Source organism: Pseudophryne corroboree, chromosome 2, assembly GCF_028390025.1.
Source record: "Pseudophryne corroboree isolate aPseCor3 chromosome 2, aPseCor3.hap2, whole genome shotgun sequence".
Lineage (NCBI taxonomy): Eukaryota > Metazoa > Chordata > Amphibia > Anura > Myobatrachidae > Pseudophryne > Pseudophryne corroboree.
This window is the reverse complement of record NC_086445.1, coordinates 236,085,908-236,111,977: the sequence shown is the minus strand read 5'-3', so window position 1 is coordinate 236,111,977 and position 26,070 is coordinate 236,085,908.

Sequence of the window (26,070 nt, the reverse complement as noted above, 5' to 3'; positions counted from 1 at the left end):
TATAGGACAAGTACAAGGAACAGTATATACAAAAACCAGTGGACAGGTGCCATCAAAGGGAGTATGGAGCATAAGATAGTAAGATCAGTAAGGCACAGAAGAGGTAGACCGCAAGCGTGGACATGAGACATCCACCAATAGTATTATACCACAGAGGTGTAATACAAACATAAATAGTAAAAAATATTATAATTTACCCCTTTATAAAGAAGAGTTTCTATATTCAGAGATAAATTATTTATCTGATAAAATTGGGCAACAAATGCACTCAAAAAGCTTCTCTAAATCCAGTAATTTCATATATAAATTTTAACAATAACATGTAGATAATGAACAACATCTAAAAGTTCTGCAGTTTTTTAGAAGAAGCTCTGGACTAGGGGGGTCATTCCGAGTTGATCGCACGTAGCAACTTTTTGCTGCCCGTGCGATCAACTGGACACCGCCTATGGGGGTCATTCTGACCCGTTCGCTGCAGTGCAAACGGGCCAGAACTGAGCGTGTGCGACGTGCGCATTGTGCACGCATGCTGTTGCCCAGCGACAGACGTCACCAGGCAACGGAGCGCCTAGCGCGAAGAAAAGACAGAAAGAACGCCCCGGAATGCCTTCCTCCTGTAAATCTTCTTGCGGTCGCCGCTATGACCACTTTCTTTGTTCGCAGCATCGCTGCCCGGCGCCAGCTGTCGCTGGCCAAATGACGCGCCTGCGCTATGCGGCCGCCGCGCATGCGCAGTTCTGACACGATCGCATGGCTGCGAAGAAGTGCAGCGTGTGATCTAGTCTGAATTACCCCCTAGAGGCCTAAGTCTGGTTGGATCGCTATTGAGACAGAAATTGCAATTGTTTCAAAATTGCTACTGCGAAAAATCACATATAAAGAGCCGCCCTGAATGATAAAAGACGCACACCTATGCAATCACAAATCTGCGCATCTATCAGCAGAATTGCAATGCAAACACAAAAGTCAAGTACCATCGACATTGGCGGATGGTATGTGTTGACATATGTTGCAAGCAGTGAAGTTTTTTACACCATTCTATATCACTGCCATATTCACCCAGTAGAATCTATGGGGTATATTTACTAAGGTCCCGATTTTGACCGAGATGCCGTTTTTTCATCAAAGTGTCATCTCGGTAATTTACTAAGCAATAATCACGGCAGTGATGAGGGCATTCGTAATTTTTTGGAAGTCCAAGAAAAAAATTACGAATGAATACACCATCGGTCAAAACGCGGCTGTTTAAGTATGAATCTCGGTCATTTACTAAGAAGTGCAAAGCAAAAAAAAATAAAACACTGCCGTGAAAAATTACAACTCGTAAAAAAGGTCAACCGCTGACTACAAAGTTCCCACCATTGGTTACAATGGAGCGCATAGGCGCTAGAGATGAGCGCCGGAAATTTTTTCGGGTTTTGTGTTTTGGTTTTGGGTTCGGTTCCGCGGCCGTGTTTTGGGTTCGACCGCGTTTTGGCAAAACCTAACCGAATTTTTTTTGTCGGATTCGGGTGTGTTTTGGATTCGGGTGTTTTTTTCCAAAAAACCTAAAAAACAGCTTAAATCATAGAATTTGGGGGTCATTTTGATCCCAAAGTATTATTAACCTTAAAAAACCATAATTTCCACTCATTTTCAGTCTATTCTGAATACCTCACACCTCACAATATTATTTTTAGTCCTAAAATTTGCACCGAGGTCGCTGGATAACTAAGCTAAGCGACCCTAGTGGCCGACACAAACACCTGGCCCATCTAGGAGTGGCACTGCAGTGTCACGCAGGATGTCCCTTCCAAAAAACCCTCCCCAAACAGCACATGACGCAAAGAAAAAAAGAGGCGCAATGAGGTAGCTGTGTGAGTAAGATAAGCGACCCTAGTGGCCGACACAAACACCGGGCCCATCTAGGAGTGTCACTGCAGTGTCACGCAGGATGTCCCTTCCAAAAAACCCTCCCCAAACAGCACATGACGCAAAGAAAAAAAGAGGCGCAATGAGGTAGCTGTGTGAGTAAGATAAGCGACCCTAGTGGCCGACACAAACACCGGGCCCATCTAGGAGTGGCACTGCAGTGTCACGCAGGATGTCCCTTCCAAAAAACCCTCCCCAAACAGCACATGACGCAAAGAAAAAAAGAGGCGCAATGAGGTAACTGTGTGAGTAAGATAAGCGACCCTAGTGGCCGACACAAACACCGGGCCCATCTAGGAGTGGCACTGCAGTGTCACGCAGGATGGCCCTTCCAAAAAACCCTCCCCAAACAGCACATGACGCAAAGAAAAAAAGAGGCGCAATGAGGTAGCTGTGTGAGTAAGATAAGCGACCCTAGTGGCCGACACAAACACCGGGCCCATCTAGGAGTGTCACTGCAGTGTCACGCAGGATGTCCCTTCCAAAAAACCCTCCCCAAACAGCACATGACGCAAAGAAAAAAAGAGGCGCAATGAGGTAGCTGTGTGAGTAAGATAAGCGACCCTAGTGGCCGACACAAACACCGGGCCCATCTAGGAGTGGCACTGCAGTGTCACGCAGGATGTCCCTTCCAAAAAACCCTCCCCAAACAGCACATGACGCAAAGAAAAAAAGAGGCGCAATGAGGTAGCTGTGTGAGTAAGATAAGCGACCCTAGTGGCCGACACAAACACCGGGCCCATCTAGGAGTGGCACTGCAGTGTCACGCAGGATGTCCCTTCCAAAATACCCTCCCCAAACAGCACATGACGCAAAGAAAAAAAGAGGCGCAATGAGGTAACTGTGTGAGTAAGATAAGCGACCCTAGTGGCCGACACAAACACCGGGCCCATCTAGGAGTGGCACTGCAGTGTCACGCAGGATGGCCCTTCCAAAAAACCCTCCCCAAACAGCACATGACGCAAAGAAAAAAAGAGGCGCAATGAGGTAGCTGTGTGAGTAAGATAAGCGACCCTAGTGGCCGACACAAACACCGGGCCCATCTAGGAGTGTCACTGCAGTGTCACGCAGGATGTCCCTTCCAAAAAACCCTCCCCAAACAGCACATGACGCAAAGAAAAAAAGAGGCGCAATGAGGTAGCTGTGTGAGTAAGATAAGCGACCCTAGTGGCCGACACAAACACCGGGCCCATCTAGGAGTGTCACTGCAGTGTCACGCAGGATGTCCCTTCCAAAAAACCCTCCCCAAACAGCACATGACGCAAAGAAAAAAAGAGGCGCAATGAGGTAGCTGTGTGAGTAAGATAAGCAACCCTAGTGGCCGACACAAACACCGGGCCCATCTAGGAGTGGCACTGCAGTGTCACGCAGGATGGCTCTTCCAAAAAACCCTCCCCAAACAGCACATGACGCAAAGAAAAAAAGAGGCGCAATGAGGTAGCTGTGTGAGTAAGATAAGCGACCCTAGTGGCCGACACAAACACCGGGCCCATCTAGGAGTGGCACTGCAGTGTCACGCAGGATGGCCCTTCCAAAAAACCCTCCCCAAACAGCACATGACGCAAAGAAAAATTAAAGAAAAAAGAGGTGCAAGATGGAATTGTCCTTGGGCCCTCCCACCCACCCTTATGTTGTATAAACAGGACATGCACACTTTAACCAACCCATCATTTCAGTGACAGGGTCTGCCACACGACTGTGACTGATATGATGGGTTGGTTTGGACCCCCACCAAAAAAGAAGCAATTAATCTCTCCTTGCACAAACTGGCTCTACAGAGGCAAGATGTCCACCTCATCATCATCCTCCGATATATCACCGTGTACATCCCGCTCCTCACAGATTATCAATTCGTCCCCACTGGAATCCACCATCTCAGCTCCCTGTGTACTTTGTGGAGGCAATTGCTGCTGGTCAATGTCTCCGCGGAGGAATTGATTATAATTCATTTTAATGAACATCATCTTCTCCACATTTTCTGGATGTAACCTCGTACGCCGATTGCTGACAAGGTGAGCGGCGGCACTAAACACTCTTTCGGAGTACACACTTGTGGGAGGGCAACTTAGGTAGAATAAAGCCAGTTTGTGCAAGGGCCTCCAAATTGCTTCTTTTTCCTGCCAGTATAAGTACGGACTGTGTGACGTGCCTACTTGGATGCGGTCACTCATATAATCCTCCACCATTCTTTCAATGTTGAGAGAATCATATGCAGTGACAGTAGACGACATGTCCGTAATCGTTGTCAGGTCCTTCAGTCCGGACCAGATGTCAGCATCAGCAGTCGCTCCAGACTGCCCTGCATCACCGCCAGCGGGTGGGCTCGGAATTCTGAGCCTTTTCCTCGCACCCCCAGTTGCGGGAGAATGTGAAGGAGGAGATGTTGACAGGTCGCGTTCCGCTTGACTTGACAATTTTGTCACCAGCAGGTCTTTCAACCCCAGCAGACTTGTGTCTGCCGGAAAGAGAGATCCAAGGTAGGCTTTAAATCTAGGATCGAGCACGGTGGCCAAAATGTAGTGCTCTGATTTCAACAGATTGACCACCCGTGAATCCTTGTTAAGCGAATTAAGGGCTCCATCCACAAGTCCCACATGCCTAGCGGAATCGCTCCGTGTTAGCTCCTCCTTCAATGTCTCCAGCTTCTTCTGCAAAAGCCTGATGAGGGGAATGACCTGACTCAGGCTGGCAGTGTCTGAACTGACTTCACGTGTGGCAAGTTCAAAGGGCATCAGTACCTTGCACAACGTTGAAATAATTCTCCACTGCGCTTGAGACAGGTGCATTCCACCTCCTATATCGTGCTCAATTGTATAGGCTTGAATGGCCTTTTGCTGCTCCTCCAACCTCTGAAGCATATAAAGGGTTGAATTCCACCTCGTTACCACTTCTTGCTTCAGATGATGGCAGGGCAGGTTCAGTAGTTTTTGGTGGTGCTCCAGTCTTCTGTACGTGGTGCCTGTACGCCGAAAGTGTCCCGCAATTCTTCTGGCCACCGACAGCATCTCTTGCACGCCCCTCTCGTTTTTTAAATAATTCTGCACCACCAAATTCAAGGTATGTGCAAAACATGGGACGTGCTGGAATTTGCCCATATTTAATGCACACACAATATTGCTGGCGTTGTCCGATGCCACAAATCCACAGGAGAGTCCAATTGGGGTAAGCCATTCCGCGATGATCTTCCTCAGTTGCCGTAAGAGGTTTTCAGCTGTGTGCGTATTCTGGAAACCGGTGATACAAAGCGTAGCCTGCCTAGGAAAGAGTTGGCGTTTGCGAGATGCTGCTACTGGTGCCGCCGCTGCTGTTCTTGCGGCGGGAGTCCATACATCTACCCAGTGGGCTGTCACAGTCATATAGTCCTGACCCTGCCCTGCTCCACTTGTCCACATGTCCGTGGTTAAGTGGACATTGGGTACAGCTGCATTTTTTAGGACACTGGTGACTCTTTTTCTGAGGTCTGTGTACATTTTCGGTATCGCCTGCCTAGAGAAATGGAACCTTGACGGTATTTGGTACCGGGGACACAGTACCTCCAACAAGTCTCTAGTTGGCTCTGCAGTAATGATGGATACCGGAACCACGTTTCTCACCACCCAGGATGCCAAGGCCTCAGTTATCCGCTTTGCAGTAGGATGACTGCTGTGATATTTCATCTTCCTCACAAAGGACTGTTGAACAGTCAATTGCTTACTGGAAGTAGTACAAGTGGGCTTACGACTTCCCCTCTGGGATGACCATCGACTCCCAGCAGCAACAACAGCAGCGCCAGCAGCAGTAGGCGTTACACGCAAGGATGCATCGGAGGAATCCCAGGCAGGAGAGGACTCGTCAGAATTGCCAGTGACATGGCCTGCAGGACTATTGGCATTCCTGGGGAAGGAGGAAATTGACACTGAGGGAGTTGGTGGGGTGGTTTGCGTGAGCTTGGTTACAAGAGGAAGGGATTTACTGGTCAGTGGACTGCTTCCGCTGTCGCCCAAAGTTTTTGAACTTGTCACTGACTTATTATGAATGCGCTGCAGGTGACGTATAAGGGAGGATGTTCCGAGGTGGTTAACGTCCTTACCCCTACTTATTACAGCTTGACAAAGGCAACACACGGCTTGACACCTGTTGTCCGCATTTCTGTTGAAATACTTCCACACCGAAGAGCTTATTTTTTTGGTATTTTCACCAGGCATGTCAGTGGCCATATTCCTCCCACGGACAACAGGTGTCTCCCCGGGTGCCTGACTTAAACAAACCACCTCACCATCAGAATCCTCCTGGTCAATTTCCTCCCCAGCGCCAGCAACACCCATATCCTCCTCATCCTGGTGTACTTCAACACTGACATCTTCAATCTGACTATCAGGAACTGGACTGCGGGTGCTCCTTCCAGCACTTGCAGGGGGCGTGCAAATGGTGGAAGGCGAATGCTCTTCACGTCCAGTGTTGGGAAGGTCAGGCATCGCAACCGACACAATTGGACTCTCCTTGTGGATTTGGGATTTCGAAGAACGCACAGTTCTTTGCGGTGCTTTTGCCAGCTTGAGTCTTTTCAGTTTTCTAGCGAGAGGCTGAGTGCTTCCATCCTCATGTGAAGCTGAACCACTAGCCATGAACATAGGCCAGGGCCTCAGCCGTTCCTTGCCACTCCGTGTGGTAAATGGCATATTGGCAAGTTTACGCTTCTCCTCCGACAATTTTATTTTAGGTTTTGGAGTCCTTTTTTTACTGATATTTGGTGTTTTGGATTTGACATGCTCTGTACTATGACATTGGGCATCGGCCTTGGCAGACGACGTTGCTGGCATTTCATCGTCTCGGCCATGACTAGTGGCAGCAGCTTCAGCACGAGGTGGAAGTGGATCTTGATCTTTCCCTAATTTTGGAACCTCAACATTTTTGTTCTCCATATTTTAATAGGCACAACTAAAAGGCACCTCAGGTAAACAATGGAGATGGATGGATACTAGTATACAATTATGGATGGACTGCCGAGTGCCGACACAGTGGTAGCTACAGCCGTGAACTACCGTACTGTGTCTGCTGCTAATATAGACTGGATGATAATGAGATGTAGTATGTATAAAGAAGAAAGAAAAAAAAAACCACGGGTAGGTGGTATACAATTATGGATGGACTGCCGAGTGCCAACACAGAGGTAGCTACAGCCGTGGTCTACCGTACTGTACTGTGTCTGCTGCTAATATAGACTGGATGATAATGAGATGTAGTATGTATAAAGAAGAAAGAAAAAAAAAAACACGGGTAGGTGGTATACAATTATGGATGGACTGCCGAGTGCCGACACAGAGGTAGCTACAGCCGTGGACTACCGTACTGTACTGTGTCTGCTGCTAATATAGACTGGATGATAATGAGATGTAGTATGTATAAAGAAGAAAGAAAAAAAAAAACACGGGTAGGTGGTATACAATTATGGATGGACTGCCGAGTGCCGACACAGAGGTAGCTACAGCCGTGGACTACCGTACTGTACTGTGTCTGCTGCTAATATAGACTGGATGATAATGAGATGTAGTATGTATAAAGAAGAAAGAAAAAAAAAACCACGGGTAGGTGGTATACAATTATGGATGGACTGCCGAGTGCCGACACAGAGGTAGCTACAGCCGTGGACTACCGTACTGTACTGTGTCTGCTGCTAATATAGACTGGATGATAATGAGATGTAGTATGTATAAAGAAGAAAGAAAAAAAAAAACACGGGTAGGTGGTATACAATTATGGATGGACTGCCGAGTGCCGACACAGAGGTAGCTACAGCCGTGGACTACCGTACTGTACTGTGTCTGCTGCTAATATAGACTGGATGATAATGAGATGTAGTATGTATAAAGAAGAAAGAAAAAAAAACCCACGGGTAGGTGGTATACAATTATGGATGGACTGCCGAGTGCCGACACAGAGGTAGCTACAGCCGTGGACTACCGTACTGTACTGTGTCTGCTGCTAATATAGACTGGATGATAATGAGATGTAGTATGTATAAAGAAGAAAGAAAAAAAAACCACGGGTAGGTGGTATACAATTATGGATGGACTGCCGAGTGCCGACACAGAGGTAGCTACAGCCGTGAACTACCGTACTGTACTGTGTCTGCTGCTAATATAGACTGGTTGATAATGAGATGTAGTATGTATAAAGAAGAAAGAAAAAAAAACCACGGGTAGGTGGTATACAATTATGGATGGACTGCCGAGTGCCGACACAGAGGTAGCTACAGCCGTGGACTACCGTACTGTACTGTGTCTGCTGCTAATATAGACTGGATGATAATGAGATGTAGTATGTATAAAGAAGAAAGAAAAAAAAAACACGGGTAGGTGGTATACAATTATGGATGGACTGCCGAGTGCCGACACAGAGGTAGCTACAGCCGTGGACTACCGTACTGTACTGTGTCTGCTGCTAATATAGACTGGATGATAATGAGATGTAGTATGTATAAAGAAGAAAGAAAAAAAAACCACGGGTAGGTGGTATACAATTATGGATGGACTGCCGAGTGCCGACACAGAGGTAGCTACAGCCGTGGACTACCGTACTGTACTGTGTCTGCTGCTAATATAGACTGGATGATAATGAGATGTAGTATGTATAAAGAAGAAAGAAAAAAAAACCACGGGTAGGTGGTATACAATTATGGATGGACTGCCGAGTGCCGACACAGAGGTAGCTACAGCCGTGAACTACCGTACTGTACTGTGTCTGCTGCTAATATAGACTGGTTGATAATGAGATGTAGTATGTATAAAGAAGAAAGAAAAAAAAACCCACGGGTAGGTGGTATACAGTTATGGATGGACTGCCGAGTGCCGACACAGAGGTAGCTACAGCCGTGGACTACCGTACTGTACTGTGTCTGCTGCTAATATAGACTGGATGATAATGAGATGTAGTATGTATAAAGAAGAAAGAAAAAAAAAACCACGGGTAGGTGGTATACAATTATGGATGGACTGCCGAGTGCCGACACAGAGGTAGCTACAGCCGTGGACTACCGTACTGTACTGTGTCTGCTGCTAATATAGACTGGATGATAATGAGATGTAGTATGTATAAAGAAGAAAGAAAAAAAAACCACGGGTAGGTGGTATACAATTATGGATGGACTGCCGAGTGCCGACACAGAGGTAGCTACAGCCGTGGACTACCGTACTGTACTGTGTCTGCTGCTAATATAGACTGGATGATAATGAGATGTAGTATGTATAAAGAAGAAAGAAAAAAAAACCACGGGTAGGTGGTATACAATTATGGATGGACTGCCGAGTGCCGACACAGAGGTAGCTACAGCCGTGAACTACCGTACTGTACTGTGTCTGCTGCTAATATAGACTGGTTGATAATGAGATGTAGTATGTATAAAGAAGAAAGAAAAAAAAAAAACACGGGTAGGTGGTATACAATTATGGATGGACTGCCGAGTGCCGACACAGAGATAGCTACAGCCGTGGACTACCGTACTGTACTGTGTCTGCTGCTAATATAGACTGGATGATAATGAGATGTAGTATGTATAAAGAAGAAAGAAAAAAAAACCCACGGGTAGGTGGTATACAATTATGGATGGACTGCCGAGTGCCGACACAGAGGTAGCTACAGCCGTGGACTACCATACTGTACTGTGTCTGCTGCTAATATAGACTGGATGATAATGAGATGTAGTATGTATAAAGAAGAAAGAAAAAAAAAACCACGGGTAGGTGGTATACCATTATGGATGGACTGCCGAGTGCCGACACAGAGGTAGCTACAGCCGTGGACTACCGTACTGTACTGTGTCTGCTGCTAATATAGACTGGATGATAATGAGATGTAGTATGTATAAAGAAGAAAGAAAAAAAAAACCACGGGTAGGTGGTATACAATTATGGATGGACTGCCGAGTGCCGACACAGAGGTAGCTACAGCCGTGAACTACCGTACTGTGTCTGCTGCTAGTATAGACTGGATGATAAATAATGATATAAAAAATATATATATATCACTACTGCAGCCGGACAGGTATATATTATATAATGACGGACCTGCTGGACACTGTCTGTCAGCAGAATGAGTTTTTTAATTTTTATAGAATAAAAAAACACCACACAAGTCACACGACGAGTGTACTTTTTCAGGCAGACAATCACAATATACTATACTGGTGGTCAGTGTGGTCAGGTCACTGGTCACAGTGGTCAGTGGTCAGTCACACTGGCAGTGGCACTCTGGCAGCAAAAGTGTGCACTGTTTAATATGTACTCCTGGCTCCTGCTATAACCTATAACTGCTCCCCAGTCTCCCCCACAATTAAGCTGTGTGAGCACAGTCAGATATTATACATAGATGATGCAGCACACTGGGCTGAGCACAGATATGGTATGTGAGTGTGACTGAGTCACTGTGTATCGTTTTTTTCAGGCAGAGAACAAGAACAGAACGGATTATTAAATAATAATAAATTGTAAAACTGCACTGGTGGTCAGGTCACTGGTCATCAGTCACTAGTATAACTCCTCCTAAGCTCCAGTAAGTAAATGAAGTGTCTCACTCTCACTCTCCTATCTATTTTAATTTCTAAACGGAGAGGACGCCAGCCACGTCCTCTCCCTATCAATCTCAATGCACGTGTGAAAATGGCCGCGACGCGCGGCTCCTTATATAGAATCCGAGTCTCGCGATAGAATCCGAGCCTCGCGAGAATCCGACAGCGTGATGATGACGTTCGGGCGCGCTCGGGTTAACCGAGCAAGGCGGGAAGATCCGAGTCGCTCGGACCCGTGTAAAAAAACATGAAGTTCGGGCGGGTTCGGATTCAGAGAAACCGAACCCGCTCATCTCTAATAGGCGCTACATTGTAACACTGCCGTGTGCCGCCTGTCAGACAGTACAGGAGCACACAGCCGATCAGGAGGGTGCTACAACGTGGCGCTCCCTGATTGGCTGAAGAAACCCACTTAGACATCAGTCAGAGTGGGTTTCTGGCATTCGGGGAAAGGGGACCCATGTGAAAACATGGGTCCCCTTTCAGTGCGTGGCTCGGCTCTCCGTTTTTTTTTTTTTAATCAAGTACGTGGATTACAAAAGGATTATCCGAGGAGCCTGGTACCCTGGATCTGGTGAGTAGAATTTATTCAACAGGTACCCCATGGATTCTACTGGAGAAGAGGACCGACCCTCGTGTGAACATAAGGTAAGTATGTATGTATGTTTGTGTGGATGCATGTAATAATACTTTACTTTCAAGGTGTGTGTGTATTGTCTTTTTTTGGGTATTTTTTTAGTAGTAGTACTACAGGTACCAGCGGGCCCGTTTTTCCGCCGCATGCTGGTACTTGTGGTTCTCCAAGTACCAGCATGCGGGGGAGGCTTGCTGGGCCTTGTAGTACTGCTACTAAAAACAATATCTTTTCATTTTCACAAAAGGCTATCAGCCCCCCATCCGCAGCCAATTGGATGGGGGGGGGACAGCCTCGGGCTTCACCCCTGGCCCTTGGGTGGCTGGGGGGGGGGACCCCTTGATTGAAGGGGTCCCCACTCCCCCAGAGTACCCCGGCCAGGGGTGACTAGTTGGATTTTTGATGCCACGGCCGCAGGGCACTATATAAAAGTGACCCCCGGCTGTGGCATTATCTGTCCAGCTAGTGGAGCCCGGTGCTGGTTTTAGAAATACGGGGGACCCCTACTCTTTTTGTCCCCCGTATTTTTGGAACCAGGACCAGGCGCAGAGCCCGATGCTGGTTGCTTAAATATGGGGGAACCCCTGTCATTTTTCCCCCCATATTTCTGCAACCAGGGTCGGCTCAAAGAGCCCGAGGCTGGTTATGCTTAGGAGGGGGGACCCCACGCATTTTTTTTCTCCGTTTTACAGTGTTTATTTAAAAAAAAAAAAAAAAAAATGAACCCCAGCACGGATCACACAGATCCGGCCGAGATTCATTGTGATAAAGTCGGCAGTGTTTTGCTAATCACTGCCGTAAAAAACGGGAAAAAAACACGAATGACATCGACATCGGAACAAATGAAAAATCCGAATACGACAGCTTAGTAAATGAGGCGTAATAAATTCAAAAAGTTGCAGTTTTACACTTTCGATGTCATTCGTGATTGAACTTTGACCTTTTTCCGAAAATTACGAATGTTAGTAAATATACCCCTATGTTTTAGGTTTTTTTCATATTTTTGGTTGCGGTAACTTGTAAATTTAAAGCTAGCTCTAGAACTGAAACCCCCTCCCAGGTAAAATCCGCCACCCAGCTCACTGTCAATGAAGCCAGATGCCTTCCGTGAGACTGCCCTGGATTCACTGTGACTGGCAGTAAGTTACTATTGGAAGTTCTACCTGTCAATCATAGACACACAGGGCGGTCCCATTGGGAGGTGTTTCCTCTCTCTGGGACTGCCATACCAGACTGCGATTAACAGAGAGCTGGCTTCCTGTAGGAACCGACTACCTACCTTGTCAGCTCTAGCCAGCTTCTATGGACTGCAACCGATGTAGTCATCAGTGACGTGCGGTGAGGTCAGTGGCTGGGGAGGCACTGGCTAGAATCAGAGCCAGATTTACTCCATATTTCTCTTACGTCCTAGAGGATGCTGGGGGCCACATTAGTACCATCGGGTATAGATGGGTCCACCAGGAGCCATTGGCACTTTAAGAGTTTGAGAGTGTGGGCTGGCGCCTCCCTCTATGCCACCCCTACCAGACTCAGTTTAGAAAATGTGTCCGGAGTTATTTTAGAGTTTTTTATTTTACAGGAAGGCTGCTGGCAACAGCCTCCCTGTTTCGTGGGACTAAGGGTGGGAGTAGTGTCCGCCCTGCGGGGTCTGAGCCACTATCTCCGCTGACAGGACACTGAGCTCCTGAGGGGAACGAACGTTCCCTGCCACAGGGGATCGCTCACCCCGGCAGCATGCCACCACCCCCTTACAGAGCCAGAAGATCGGCGGCGAGCAGGGGTTAAAGTGAGCCGGTATGGGGCGGAACTGCGTTCCGTCAGTTCCACTTGGAGACGGAACGCAGTTCCGCCTCCTCCGGCTCACCTAACCCGATGTGTGGCCGGCGCTGCAGGGAGATGCCGGGCGCCCGCTGAGATTGCGTTACCAGCGGGCGCCCTGAGGCAGGAGCTCAGTACTGAGCTCCGGCTTCCGGCGCTGTCACTGTGTGCTATGGGAGAGATGTCATAACGTCTCTCCCATAGTGCCAAGGAGCGGGCGCCCAGAGGACAGCAGCGGCCGGACACGGAGCGGGGCTTGGTGAGTATGGTGTATTTTTGTTTCTGTTGTATAGCGGCATCTACTGGGGGCAAACTACTGTTGGCCATTACTACAGAGGGGCACCTACTGGGGGCAAACTACTGGGGGGAATTACTACAGAGGGGCATCTACTGGGGGCAAACTACTGGGGGGCATTACTACAGAGGGGTACCTACTGGGGGGCATTACTACAGAGGGGCACCTACTGTGGGCAAACTACTGGGGGGCATTACTACTGAGGGGCATCTACTGGGGGCAAACTACTGGGAGGCATCTACTGGGGGAAAACTACTGGGGGGCATTACTATAGAGGGGCACCTACTGGGGACAAACTACTGGGAGGCATCTACTGGGGGACAGTACTACTGGGGGGCATCTACTGGGGGCAAACTACTGGGGGACATTACTACTAGGGGGCAGCTACTGGGGGTAAATTACTGGAAGACATTACTACTGGGGGGCATCTATTGGGGGCAAACTACTGTGGGACATCTACTGGGGGCAAACTACTGGGGGGCATTATTACTGGAGGCAAGCTACAAGGGGGCAAACTACAGGAGGACATTACTACTGGGGGCATAACTACAGGTGCATTACTACTGGGGGCGTAACTACAGGGGCAATACTACTTGGGGGCATTACTACTTGGAGGCATTACTACTGGGGGCATTACTACTGGGGGCTAAACTACAAGGGGGCATAACTACAGGGGCTAAACTGGCAGCATAACTACAGGGGCTAAACTGCTGGGGGCATAACTACAGGGGCTAAACTACAAGGGGGCAAACTATAGGGGGGCATTACTATTGGGGGCATTACTACTGGTGGCTAAACTACAAGGGGCAAACTACCGGGGATAAACTACTGGAGGCATTACCACTGGGAGGCTAAACTAAAGGTGGGGTAAACTACTGGGATCATAACTGCAGGGGCATTACCACTGGGGGCATAACTACTGGGGCTAAACAACAGGGGGCATTACTACAGGCAACATTACTACTGGGGGCAATACTGCACAGGTGCATTACTAATGGGGGCACTACTAATGAGGGCATTGTAAAGGAGGCACTTCATAAGGGGCATCCCTCCTGGAGACATAAGGGGCACTACTACTGGTGGCATAGCATAAGGGGCACCACTACTATGGGCTCTATATAAGGGGCACTACCACTGTGGGCACTAACAGTACAGTGGACATTGCATAAGGAGCACTACTACTGTGGGCATTGTATAAGGGGTGCTACTGCTGTGGGCATTGTATGTGTATTATGGGGTGCTACTACTGTGGGCATTATTACTATTGTGTGACCACGCCACTTTCTTTTTGAGTCCACACCCCTTTTTTTGCAATACCTTTATTACATGGGCGTCGTGGGGAGGGGGTTGAGTTCCACCACCTCTCTAGGACCACTTTAAGCACTGGTGACGAGAGAGCCACTGCCCCCCCTAGCAAGCGGGGAGCCGGTGTGAAGATGGTGGCAACAGGGTATGGAGTACAGTACTATCTGCGCTCCGGGGCTCAGCGGTACATAGTGCGGTGCTGTGAGGGGCGCCCTGAGCCAGTGCCTACACCCTGCACTGACCTCTCAAGCCTGTCAGGGTCCCGGGATCGCTGCCAGCATAAATCCTCAGGCCAGTATAATCTTGTGAAGAGCGGGAAGACAGCGCCATTAAGGGGGCGGAGCTTCTCCTCAGAGCGGACCCAGCAGCGTTCAGCGCCATTTTCTTGCCTGCAGAAACGCTGTCAGTGATGTGCAGTCCCTCCAGAGCAACTCAAGCTATCTCTCACAGTACCAGGGGGTTGTAGAAGGGGGGGGGGGAGGCTGTGTAAAGACTGTGTAACCTTTTAAGGTGCACAGTCAGCGCTTATTTAGGGTCTCCCTATACCTGGAAAGCGCTGTGCGTGGGTTGGCTCCAGTCTCTGTGTCTCTCTCGCCATTCTTGGGGGTTAAACTCTGTCTGTCCTCCCCTGTGTGTGTGTGGAGTGTCTGTGGTCTCCATTAAGCTATGTCCAGGGACTCTGTGTCATATGCTGCAGAGGTTATGCCCTCTCAGGATGATCCCATTCCATGTAATCAGGATTGCATTGTTTTAGCACAGATACCAGCAAGGGAGCCTGAATGGTTATCCTCTATCAAATCCATGATTTCTCAGATTTCTACTAGGGTTGCACAGAATGAATCTGTAACTCAGGTTTTACAGAACTCTATGGCAGTTCGGTCCAATTCTGTTACCTCGGGGCCCCCCTCTGGAGGTTCCCATAAATGTGCTCTTGCACAGATTATGCAGGATGACACGGATACCGACTCTGACGCGGCAGGCGGTGATGGGGATGTGCTCAGGGGGGCCGCAACTCTTGCTAAAGGGGTACAGTTGATGATAGAGGCTATAAGGGATGTGTTGAATATTGCAGATACAACACCTGAGCAGGTTGAGGAGGCTTACTTCACTGACAATAAGAAAGCCTCGTTAACCTTCCCTGCGTCCAAAGAATTAAATGCTATATTTGAGAAAGCATGGAAAAACCCAGAGAAAAAAATCCAGATCCCTAGAAGGGTTCTGGTTGCTTTTCACTTCCCTGAGGAGGATATGAAAAAATGGGAAAACTCACCCATAGTGGACACGTCTGTATCCAGACTCTCTAAAAAGGTGGTTTTACCTGTTCCAGTATCTACCGCCTTAAAAGAGCCGGCTGATCGCAAAATTGATACTACGCTCAAATCCATATACACGGCTTCAGGGGCGATACTACGGCCTACTATTGCCTGTGCATGGATTTCTAAAGCTATAGTAAAGTGGTCAGGCACGTTACTTGAGGATTTGGATACTATGGATAAAAGTGACGTAGAATTGTTTTTACGTAACATTCCGGATTCTGCAGGATTTATGGTGGAATCCATGAAGGACCTGGGTTCAATGGCTGCAGGAATTTCTTCCATGTCTGTCTCAGCTCGTCGAGGACTGTGGCTGCGCCAGTGGTCTGCCGACGCGGACATTTCAGTCACGTCTGGGTGTCATCCGGCCTGGATCTCCGGATACTAGATATTGTGTACCAGGGGTACCGGCTGGAATTTCAAGATCTCCCTCCTCACCGTTTCTTCAAATCAGGCTTACCAGCTTTTGCCGGCAGACAGGTCTACCCTACATGGAGCCATCCAGAAGCTGGTGGAGGCACAGATTATCGTACCAGTTCCTCCCCAGATGCAAAACAAAGGTTTCTATTCAAACCTTTTCGTGGTACCGTAACCGGATGGTTCGGTCAGGCCCATTCTGAACTTAAAATCACTAAACCCCTTTCTGAGGGAGTTCAAGTTCAAAATTGAGTATCTAAGGGCAGTGATATCAGGTCTGGAGGAGGGGGAATTCCTGGTATCCCTAGATATCAAGGATGCATACCTCCACATTCCGATTTGGCTGCCGCATCAAGCTTATCTCCGATTTGCTCTGTTGGGCTGTCATTTTCAGTTCCAGGCCCTGCCATTCGGCCTCTCCACAGCACCGAAGGTATTCACCAAGGTGATGGCGGAAATGATGGTTCTCCCCCGCAGACAGGGGGTGAAGATAATTCCATATCTGGACGATCTGCTGATAAAGGCATCGTCCAAGGAGAAGCTGTTACGGCCCATAGCTCTCACGACCCAGCTTCTCGGGGAACATGGTTGGATCCTGAATCTTCCGAAATCACATTTGGAACCGACCAGGAGGTTGTCTTTTCTGGGAATGATCCTCGACACGGAGGTGCAGAGGGTGTTTCTTCCAGAGGAAAAACAATGGTCCAGGATGTTCTGAAGCCAGCCCGGGTGTTGGTTCATCAGTGCATTCGCCTTCTGGGGAAGATGGTAGCCTCTTACGAGGCACTGCAGTATGGGAGGTTTCATGCTCGGTCCTTCCAACTGGATCTCCTGGACAAGTGGTCGGGATCCCATCTACACATGCACCAGAGAATACGTCTGTCGCCAAAGGCCAGGATTTCACTCCTCTGGTGGCTTCAATGACCTCACCTTCTGGAGGAGTGCAGGTTCGGGATTCAGGACTGGATCCTTCTAACCACGGATGCAAGTCTCTAGGGCTGGGGCGCAGTCGCTCAAGGGGAAACCTTCCAAGGAAGGTGGTCTGCCGATAAACATTCTGTAACTATGGGGGTAATTCCGACACGATTGCTCGCTGCAGTTTATCGCAGTAATCGGGTCGGAACTGCGCATGCGCCGGCGCATGCCAGCCATCGTTGCCTAGCGGTCGCCTCTGAGGCAGAGGCGGTCGCTGGGCGGGAGGGGGCTGGACAGCGGCGTTAAGCCGCCATTTAGGGGGCGTGGTCCGGCCAATGCAGGCGTGGCAGAACCATTGGGGGGGGGCCGTGGCGGCTGCGTGACTTCACACGCAGCCGCTGCAACCCGGGGCAGCGAAGATGTTCTCCCGGCCAGCCGCAGGAGCTGTGCTGGCCGGGAGTAACTCCTGAGATGCAAAAGCATCGACGCTGTGCGATGCTTTTGTATTTCTGCCGGGGGGTGGGGGGGTGGCGCGCGGGGCGGACGCATGTCTGAGTGCCTGATCATAGCTGTGCTAAATTTAGCACAGCTACGATCAACTCAGAATGACCCCCTAAGAACCGTCTACAATGGTCTGCTCCAAGCGACCCATCTTCTGAAAAATCAGGCCATTCAAGTGCTGTCGGACAATGTAACGACAGTGGCTTAAATAAACCAACAAGGCGAAATGAAGAGCAGAGCTGCAATGTCAGAGGTAACAAGAATCATCCTCTGAGCAAAAAACACACGTTGACACTGACAGCAATCTTCATTCCGGGAGTAGACAACTGGGAAGCGGATTTCCTCAGCAGACACAATCTCCATCCAGGGGAGTGGGGTCTCCATTCGGAAGTGTTCAAGGAGGTAACAGATCGTTGGGGCGTACCCCAGATCGACATGATGGCCTCTCGTCTCAAGAAGCTTCGGCGGTATTGTTCCAGGTCGAGGGACCCGCAAGCAGTGGATGGCCTAGTGACTCCATGGGTGTTCCAGTCGGTGTACGTGTTTCCTCCACTTCCACTCATTCCAAGAGTTCTCAAACTCATAAGGAGTTCAAGAGTTCAGGCAATCCTCATTGCTCCGGACTGGCCGAGAAGGGCTTGGTTTGCGGATCTTCTGGATCTACTGCTAGAAGAGCTGAGGCCTCTTCCCCTTCGAGAGGACCTGCTGCAGCAGGGGCCATTTGCCTATCAAGACTTACCGTGGCTACGTTTGATGGCATGGAGGTTGAACGCAAGATACTAGCTCGGAAGGGCAATCCGAACAAGGTTATTCCTACTTTGATACAGGCTAAGAAAGGGGTAACGTCTATACATTACCATCGTATTTGGAAAAAATATGTGTCTTGGTGTGAGTCCAAGAAGCTTCCTGCAGTGGAGTTTCAACCGGGACGTTTTCTCCTCTCCCTGCAAGCAGGGGTGAATATGGGCCAGAGGTTAGGATCCATAAAGGTCCAAATTTCGTCTCTATCCATTTTCTTCCAGAAACAGTTGGCTGCCCTCCTTGAGTTTCAGACTTTTTGAAGGGAGTTCTGCACATCCAACCTCCCTTTGTGCCGCCTACGGCTTTGGGATCTTAACGTGGTGTTGCAGTTCCTCCAGTCGGACTGGTTTGAGCCTCTGCAGGAGGTCGATGTCAAGTTTCTCATGTGGAAGACTGTCACTTTGTTGGCCTTAGCTTCTTCTAGACGTGTGTCGGAGTTGGGGGCTTTGTCTTGTAAAAGCCCATACTTCATCTTCCATGAAGATAGAGCTGAGCTTTGGACACGTCAGCAGTTTCTTCCGAAGGTTGTGTCAGCATTTCATATCAACCAACCTATTGTGGTGCCAGTTGCGAAGGACTCCTCAATTTCATCAAAGTCCTTAGATGTTGTAAGGGCTCTAAAAATCTATGTGAGGAGGACTGCGCGTCACAGAAAATCGGACTTTCTGTTTGTCCTGTATGATCCCAAGAAAATTGGGTGTCCTGCTTCTAAGCAGATGATCTCTCGTTGGATCAGGTTCACTATCCAGCATGCATATTCTACGGCAGGCTTGCCATGTCCTATGTCTGTTAAGGCCCACTCTACTCGTAAGGTGGGTTCTTCCTGGGCGGCTGCCCGGGGTGTCTCGGCATTACAACTCTGCCGAGCAGCTACTTGGTCGGAGTCAAACGCGTTCGCAAAGTTCTAGAAGTTCGATACTTTGGCCTCTGAGGACCTAAAGTTTGGTCATTTGGTTCTGCAGGAGCCTCTGCGCTCTCCTTCCCATTCTGGGAGCTTTGGTACATCCCCATGGTACTAATGTGGACCTCAGCATCCTCTAGGACGTAAGAGAAAATAGGATTTTAATTACCTACCGGTAAATCCTTCTCTCGTAGTCTGTAGAGGATGCTGGGCTCCCGCCCAGCGCTTCGTTTTCCTGCAGTGGTTATCTGGTTCAGTACTACTTTGTTTTAGTTACGTACTGCATTGTTACTTGGTAAGTAATGTTCAGCCGTTGCTGAGTTTCAAGCTAGTTAGCTTGGTTTGCCTTATATGTGTGAGCTGGTATGAATCTCGCCTCTATCTGTGTTAAATCCTTCTCTCGAAGATGTCCGTCTCCTCAAGCACAGTTTCTAGACTGAGTCTGGTAGGAGGGGCATAGAGGGAGGAGCCAGCCCACACTCTCAAACTCTTAAAGTGCCAATGGCTCCTGGTGAACCCATCTATACCTCATGGTACTAATGTGGACCCCAGCATCCTCTACGGACTACGAGAAAAGGATTTACCGGTAGGTAATTAAAATCCTATTAGCACCCCCTTTACAGCCCATTCCCCTGCATGTAGTACAGTAATGGGCTGCAATCACAGCCTTATAGGTGGACAGTCTAGTCCTGGCTCACACAGATCACTCTGCCTCCACAGTGTGCCACAGAGTAATACATAGCACTGGGGGAGGGCACAGGGTAACACATGGCATATGGTACACAGAGTAACACATGTCACAGGTTAACACATGGCACAGGGAGACACAGAGAAGGGGGTGCAGAGCATGGGGGAGAGTGTCTGCTGAGATTGTGTTGCAGCCAGGCAGTGAAGTGTGAGCACAGGCCATACCCCCCTCCTGATGCAGATCCTTTAGACCAGAGCCTTACAGGGTTAATTTTCTAAGCAACATTATTGGCTGCAGCTTGGCCCCGCCCCCAGCTCCAGGCACTTCCTTACATACGGAGGGGAGGCAGGTAGTGATGCCCCCTGTAGAGATGCCCCCTAGTAGCGCCACTTACACACACGCAGACGTCTCTGCCATAACGCTGCACAGCCGCACACTGCCTGAGCCAGAAGCCGGAGCTTAGGAGTGAACTCCGGCCTCCGGCTGCTGCCGCTGAGTAGAAAGTGCTGGCTGCAGCGGGCGCCTACGGCACCTGTTGTAGCCAGGGTGGGGGATGCGGGGTGCGGGTAGGTGGCGGGCGCCTGCAGGGTGTCTAGCCCGGCTTGCACGTGCCTAGAACGGCTCCTGTATACACCCTAAACTATATTTTTGCTATGAAATAAACAATTTTATGAATTGCTTTTGAGCCTTTCAAAATAAAGTGGTATATTCTGGTGCAGTTGATGTTGGCGTGCTTAAGATGATGTATTTCAATTGGCCACTTGATGTCGGCGTGCTTAAGATGATGTGTTCCGGCAGCATGGCCCTCGCTGGCAGGTCCGAAGGAGAATGTCTGCGGGAGCGCACATCACCAGAGACATACACACTACACGATGTGAATGATACACAGGTCGAGTATCCCATATCCAAATATTCCGAAATACGGAATATTCTGAAATACGGAATTTTTTGAGTGAGAGTGAGATAGTGAAACCTTTGTTTTCTGATGGCTCAATGTACACAAACTTTGTTTAATACACAAAATTATTAAAAATATTGTATTAAATGACCTTAAAGCTGTGTGTATAAGTAAGGTGTATATGAAACATAAATGATTTGTGTGAATGTACACACACTTTGTTTAATACATAAATTTATGAAAAATATTGTATTAAATTACCTTCAGGCCGTGTGTATATAAGGTGTATATGAAACATAAATGCATTCTGTGCTTAGACTTGGGTCCCATCACCGTAATATCTTATTATGGTATGTAATTATTCCAAAATACGGAAAAATCCAATATCCAAAATACTTCTGGTCTCAAGCATTTTTGATAAGGGATACTCAACCTGTATTGTACATTCCGGCCAATATCAGGTTTATCGTACAATATACTGTATATAATCTAGTGTATAAACCTTTAGGTACACACCTAAAGATCAGGGCAGTAGAGAGCCTGGCTGGGCCCAGTTACTTTTCAGGGGGCGTGTTCAACTAATCACAGTTGGCATGGCCATAACACCCTTAAAAAAGTACAGAAAAAATAGTACTTTAAGCGCCTGCTTGGCCACACTGCAGCCCATCACACTGCAGCCCATCACACTGCAGCCAATCACACAGCAGCATGTGCTGGGCTGAGAAGAAGAGCTGCTGCCCGGTAAGGAAGGGAAGGGACTTGGGCCCGGGTAATAATTAGTATCCTCTCCCTCCCCCCTCAACGCCACTACTAAAGATATGTCTATGGATCAAGGTGCGTACACACTGGCCGATATAATGGCCGTTTAATTGAACGGCCAATATATCGCTGCACATGCCAGTGGTGATTGACAGTGCAACTGGATGAGCGCATATAAAGGCCCGCCCAGTTTGTGATGTCAGTCACAATGGATTGGTCAGTGTGTATGCATACCTCCCAACTGTCCCGATTTTCGCGGGACAGTCCCGTTTTTTGTTGACTGTCCCGCTGTCCCACCCGCGGGCCACAGTGTCCCGCGGTGGGGGGGAACAGTTGGGAGTCTTTGTCTCTCGCTGCCCTGCTTAGCAGAGCAGCGGTGAATAGACGCTGTGCGCATGCGCACAGCGTCTATTCACTGGAGACAGTGGTAGAGGGGGCATGCCAGTGGCTCACAGAGCGCTGGGCATGCCCCGTCAGTGACGAAAACGGGGCGTGGCTCGCAATCACGGGTCCTCCTGTGAAGCTACGCCCCTTTTTCTCAGGCCATGCCTCTTTTGCGGGAAAGTTGGGAGGTATGTGTTGGGAAAGTTGGGAGGTATGTGTATGCACAACACACTGCCCGATCTGCCTGTAGATATATCTGCAGATCAACTGATCTTCAGATATATCTATAAGTGTGTTCCCAGCATTAATATCTGTGGTTGTTCATACACACAATGATCAACCACGACTGCCATCTGCAGATATATCAATTTTCCCCTCCGTTTTCTCTCCCACTGTCTCTTTTTCTCGCTTCACCTGTCTCCCACTGTCACGCTCCCTTGGTCTCCCACTGTCTCTCTCTCACTCCCTCTGTCTCCCACTATCTCATTCCCTCTGTCTCGCTCTCTTGGTCTCCTGCAATCCTTCATGTTTCTGAGGAGACAAGATATAACTATATATCACTAGTGCACCCACAGGCGATGGCTCTTGGTTGGGCTCCTGCAGATCATTGGTCCCAGGTGGTAGAGGCGGGATCCGGTCTGAAGATCGACAGTGTCTAGGTCGACAATGTTTAGGTCGACCACTATAGGTCGACAGTCACTAGGTCGACATGGATGGAAGGTCGACAGGGTTTCTAGGTCGACAGGGTTTCTAGGTCGACAGGTCTAAAGGTCGACATGAGTTTAAAAAAAAAAATTGGGGGGATTTTTTCATACTTAACGATCCACGTGGACTACGATTGGAATGGTAAAGTGTGCCGAGCGAAGCGGTAGCGGAGCGAAGGCACCATGCCCGAAGCATGGCGAGCGAAGCGAGGGGACGCGGTGCACTAATTTGGGATCCCGGTCACTCTACGAAGAAAACGACACCAAAATTCCCCCCCCCTTATGTCGACCTTTAGACCTGTCGACCTAGCACATGTCGACCTAGAAACCCTGTCGACCTTCCATCCATGTCGACCTAGTGACTGTCGACCTATAGTGGTCGACCTAAACATTGTCGACCTAGATACTGTCGATAAAACGAACCACACCCGGTAGAGGCTCCCAATGCCAAGGTCTCCTGCTGGCTGGGGCACCTGTTGATGGCTCTACTAGGTCACTGCTCACGCTGGCCGGGGGCTGCTGCTGGCCATGTCTCCTGCTGGCCAGGGCTCCCGATGGTCACAGAACCCGCACCTCCCCATCCGCAGATGGCCACACACACAGCAGCAGCACCCGCATCACACCCACTCCCCGTGCTCACAGCACAAAGTCCGCACACCTCTCTTTTTCTCCTGGTGGTCACAAAGCAGCAGCACCTGCAGCAATACAGTCCCCCTGATGGTCACAGTACTGATGCTGGGCAGTCAGAGGAACTGTGGCTAGTCGGCTGTCTCCCAGTCACTATGCTACAGAGATGAGCTTTCAGTGCGGGTGACTGTGGTGAATTGCCCCTACCCCCTCCTCCACGCCCCCACCCCGTGAACATACCTCCATATCCAGGCAACTATAAGGATATATTGTCCATTTGATTGAACTGCCTGGGAAAAACACACAACCCACATTGTGCTCAACTTATAGCACCACACTGCCCCCCATCACTATGCCAATGCACCCACACTGCTCATTCAGTTTCCTCATGCACCCATACTGTCCCCTCACTGGGCTCTTGCATCCATACTGCACCCTCACTTTGTTTACACATCCACAGTGCCCGTCTCCCTCAGCGTGCTTATGCACCCCCACTGCCCCTCACCGTGCTCATGCACCCACACTGTAAACGAACTGGGGTGCATGTGGATCTGAATGGGAACTGAGTGCCTGGAGGATGACTGTAGCACTAGCGTACCTGATGGTGGACCAAAAAGGGGAAGGCGGACCTTGAAGGGGACTGCCGCACTGGCATACGCCAGCTTGTCTCTCAACAATGATGCTTGGAGCAGTGACCATGGATTTACATAACCCAGCCCAACTAATGACGGGCATAATGGCAGACCTATTATGGAATTGGGCGGGTCGGCCATACAGACAGCAAAATGCACCACTATATCTGCAGATATATTGGTCATTGGCTGCGCTGCATCGCCAACGCAATATGTCTGTGAATTATGTAATTCACAGAAATATCTTTTAACACACCTGCCAATCAGTTAACAATATATTGGCTGATCAATTGATTGGCCGACTTATATCTGCCAGTGAACACCCAGAATTAGGCTGGGTACACACTTGGTGATATGCAGCTGATATATCTTCTGATCCAGCGGATTGGATGATATATCGTTCATATCGTCCAGTGTGTATTCACTATATCGTTAAAGATATATCGTACTCCCTTCACTATATCATACTCCCTCTCTCGTTAATGATGTACAATATCTTTAGTTTATACCTTGAAATCTGAATATATAGTATAAGATTGCATTCTCCTGGATGTGGCTGGGTACTGTCACTGACGATATAGTAAACAGTGTCATTCAGTGTGTATGAACGATATTGTTTGCGGGTGGGGGAAATCTTGCACGATGCCATATCTGATGTGCATCGGTAAGTGTGTACCCAGCCTTAGTCTGCATGGCTAAGTCCTTTGTAGTTTGATGCCGTGGTTTCCAATATCATGTGTATTGCAAACAGAGCCGGCCCTAACCAATATGATGCCCTAGGCAAGATTTTGGCTGGTGCCCCCTAGCACCACCGCCGGTCCCGCCTCTGACCTTGCACCTCTTTCCCAGCACCATCACTCCTCACCCATAGCAGTCCTTATTTTGGTATTTGTACCCCCTATATTTTAAATAGGAACAGTTTGCACATTTGGCGCACAACCCAAAAAGGGGTGTGTTTTTGCTGGCAAGGGGCATGGCCACACAATAGTAACCCCAATTCCAATTACGCCACACAGTACTGCAACTTCATTCACATTTGATCATGCGATAGTGTTCATAATTCATATTACATCCCACAGCAGTATCACTTTACCTTATAAACGTTACTCCTCACAGTAGAGCCCCTTATTCACATTACATCACACTGAATTGCTCCTTATTCACATTACACCACACCCTATTGCTCTTTATTCACATTAGACGACAGAGTAGTGCCCTTTCTATACGCAACGCCACATAGTAAAGCACCTTATACACATAATGCCACACATTAGTAATGCATTTATACACATAATTCCACACAGCCCCTTACACAATATGAGACACATTATTAATATCCTTATAAACATAATGCGCCTTACACATTATGACAACCTTTATTAATGCCCTTTTACACATATTATCCCTTACACATAAGCCGAACATTATTAATGCCCTTATACACATAATGACACACATAGTGCCCCCTACACATTTGCTGCACAGTATTAGTGCCCCTATACACATAATGACACACATACAGTAGTACCCTGTTACACATATGCCGCACATTATTAATGCCCTTATACACATAATGACACACATAGTGGCCCTTACACATATGTTGCACATTATTAATGCATTTTTACATGACACACATAATGCTCCTTACACATATTCCGAACACTACTGCACAACCAACCCACTCACATGCACACAGCACTCACACTGCCACTAACACTGTGACCTCTGCCTCTGCTTGGATACAGATGTGTCCTCATAAATATTGCCTCAATGCTAACATCTGGCACCTTTTTTTAATGAAAATGCATCTTATTTGCATTGCTATGTGGCTAGGATACACAAGCAGCTTCTACTGATTAAAATGATATGCAGCATGCCTATATACTGTGTGAGGCTGTGGCTGTATCTGCATATGAAATGCTACACACAGAATATAGGCATGCCGCATATCATTTTAATCATCAGAAGCTGCTGATGCCCCTAGGCATATCAAATGCCCTAGGCAATTGCCTAGTTTGCCTA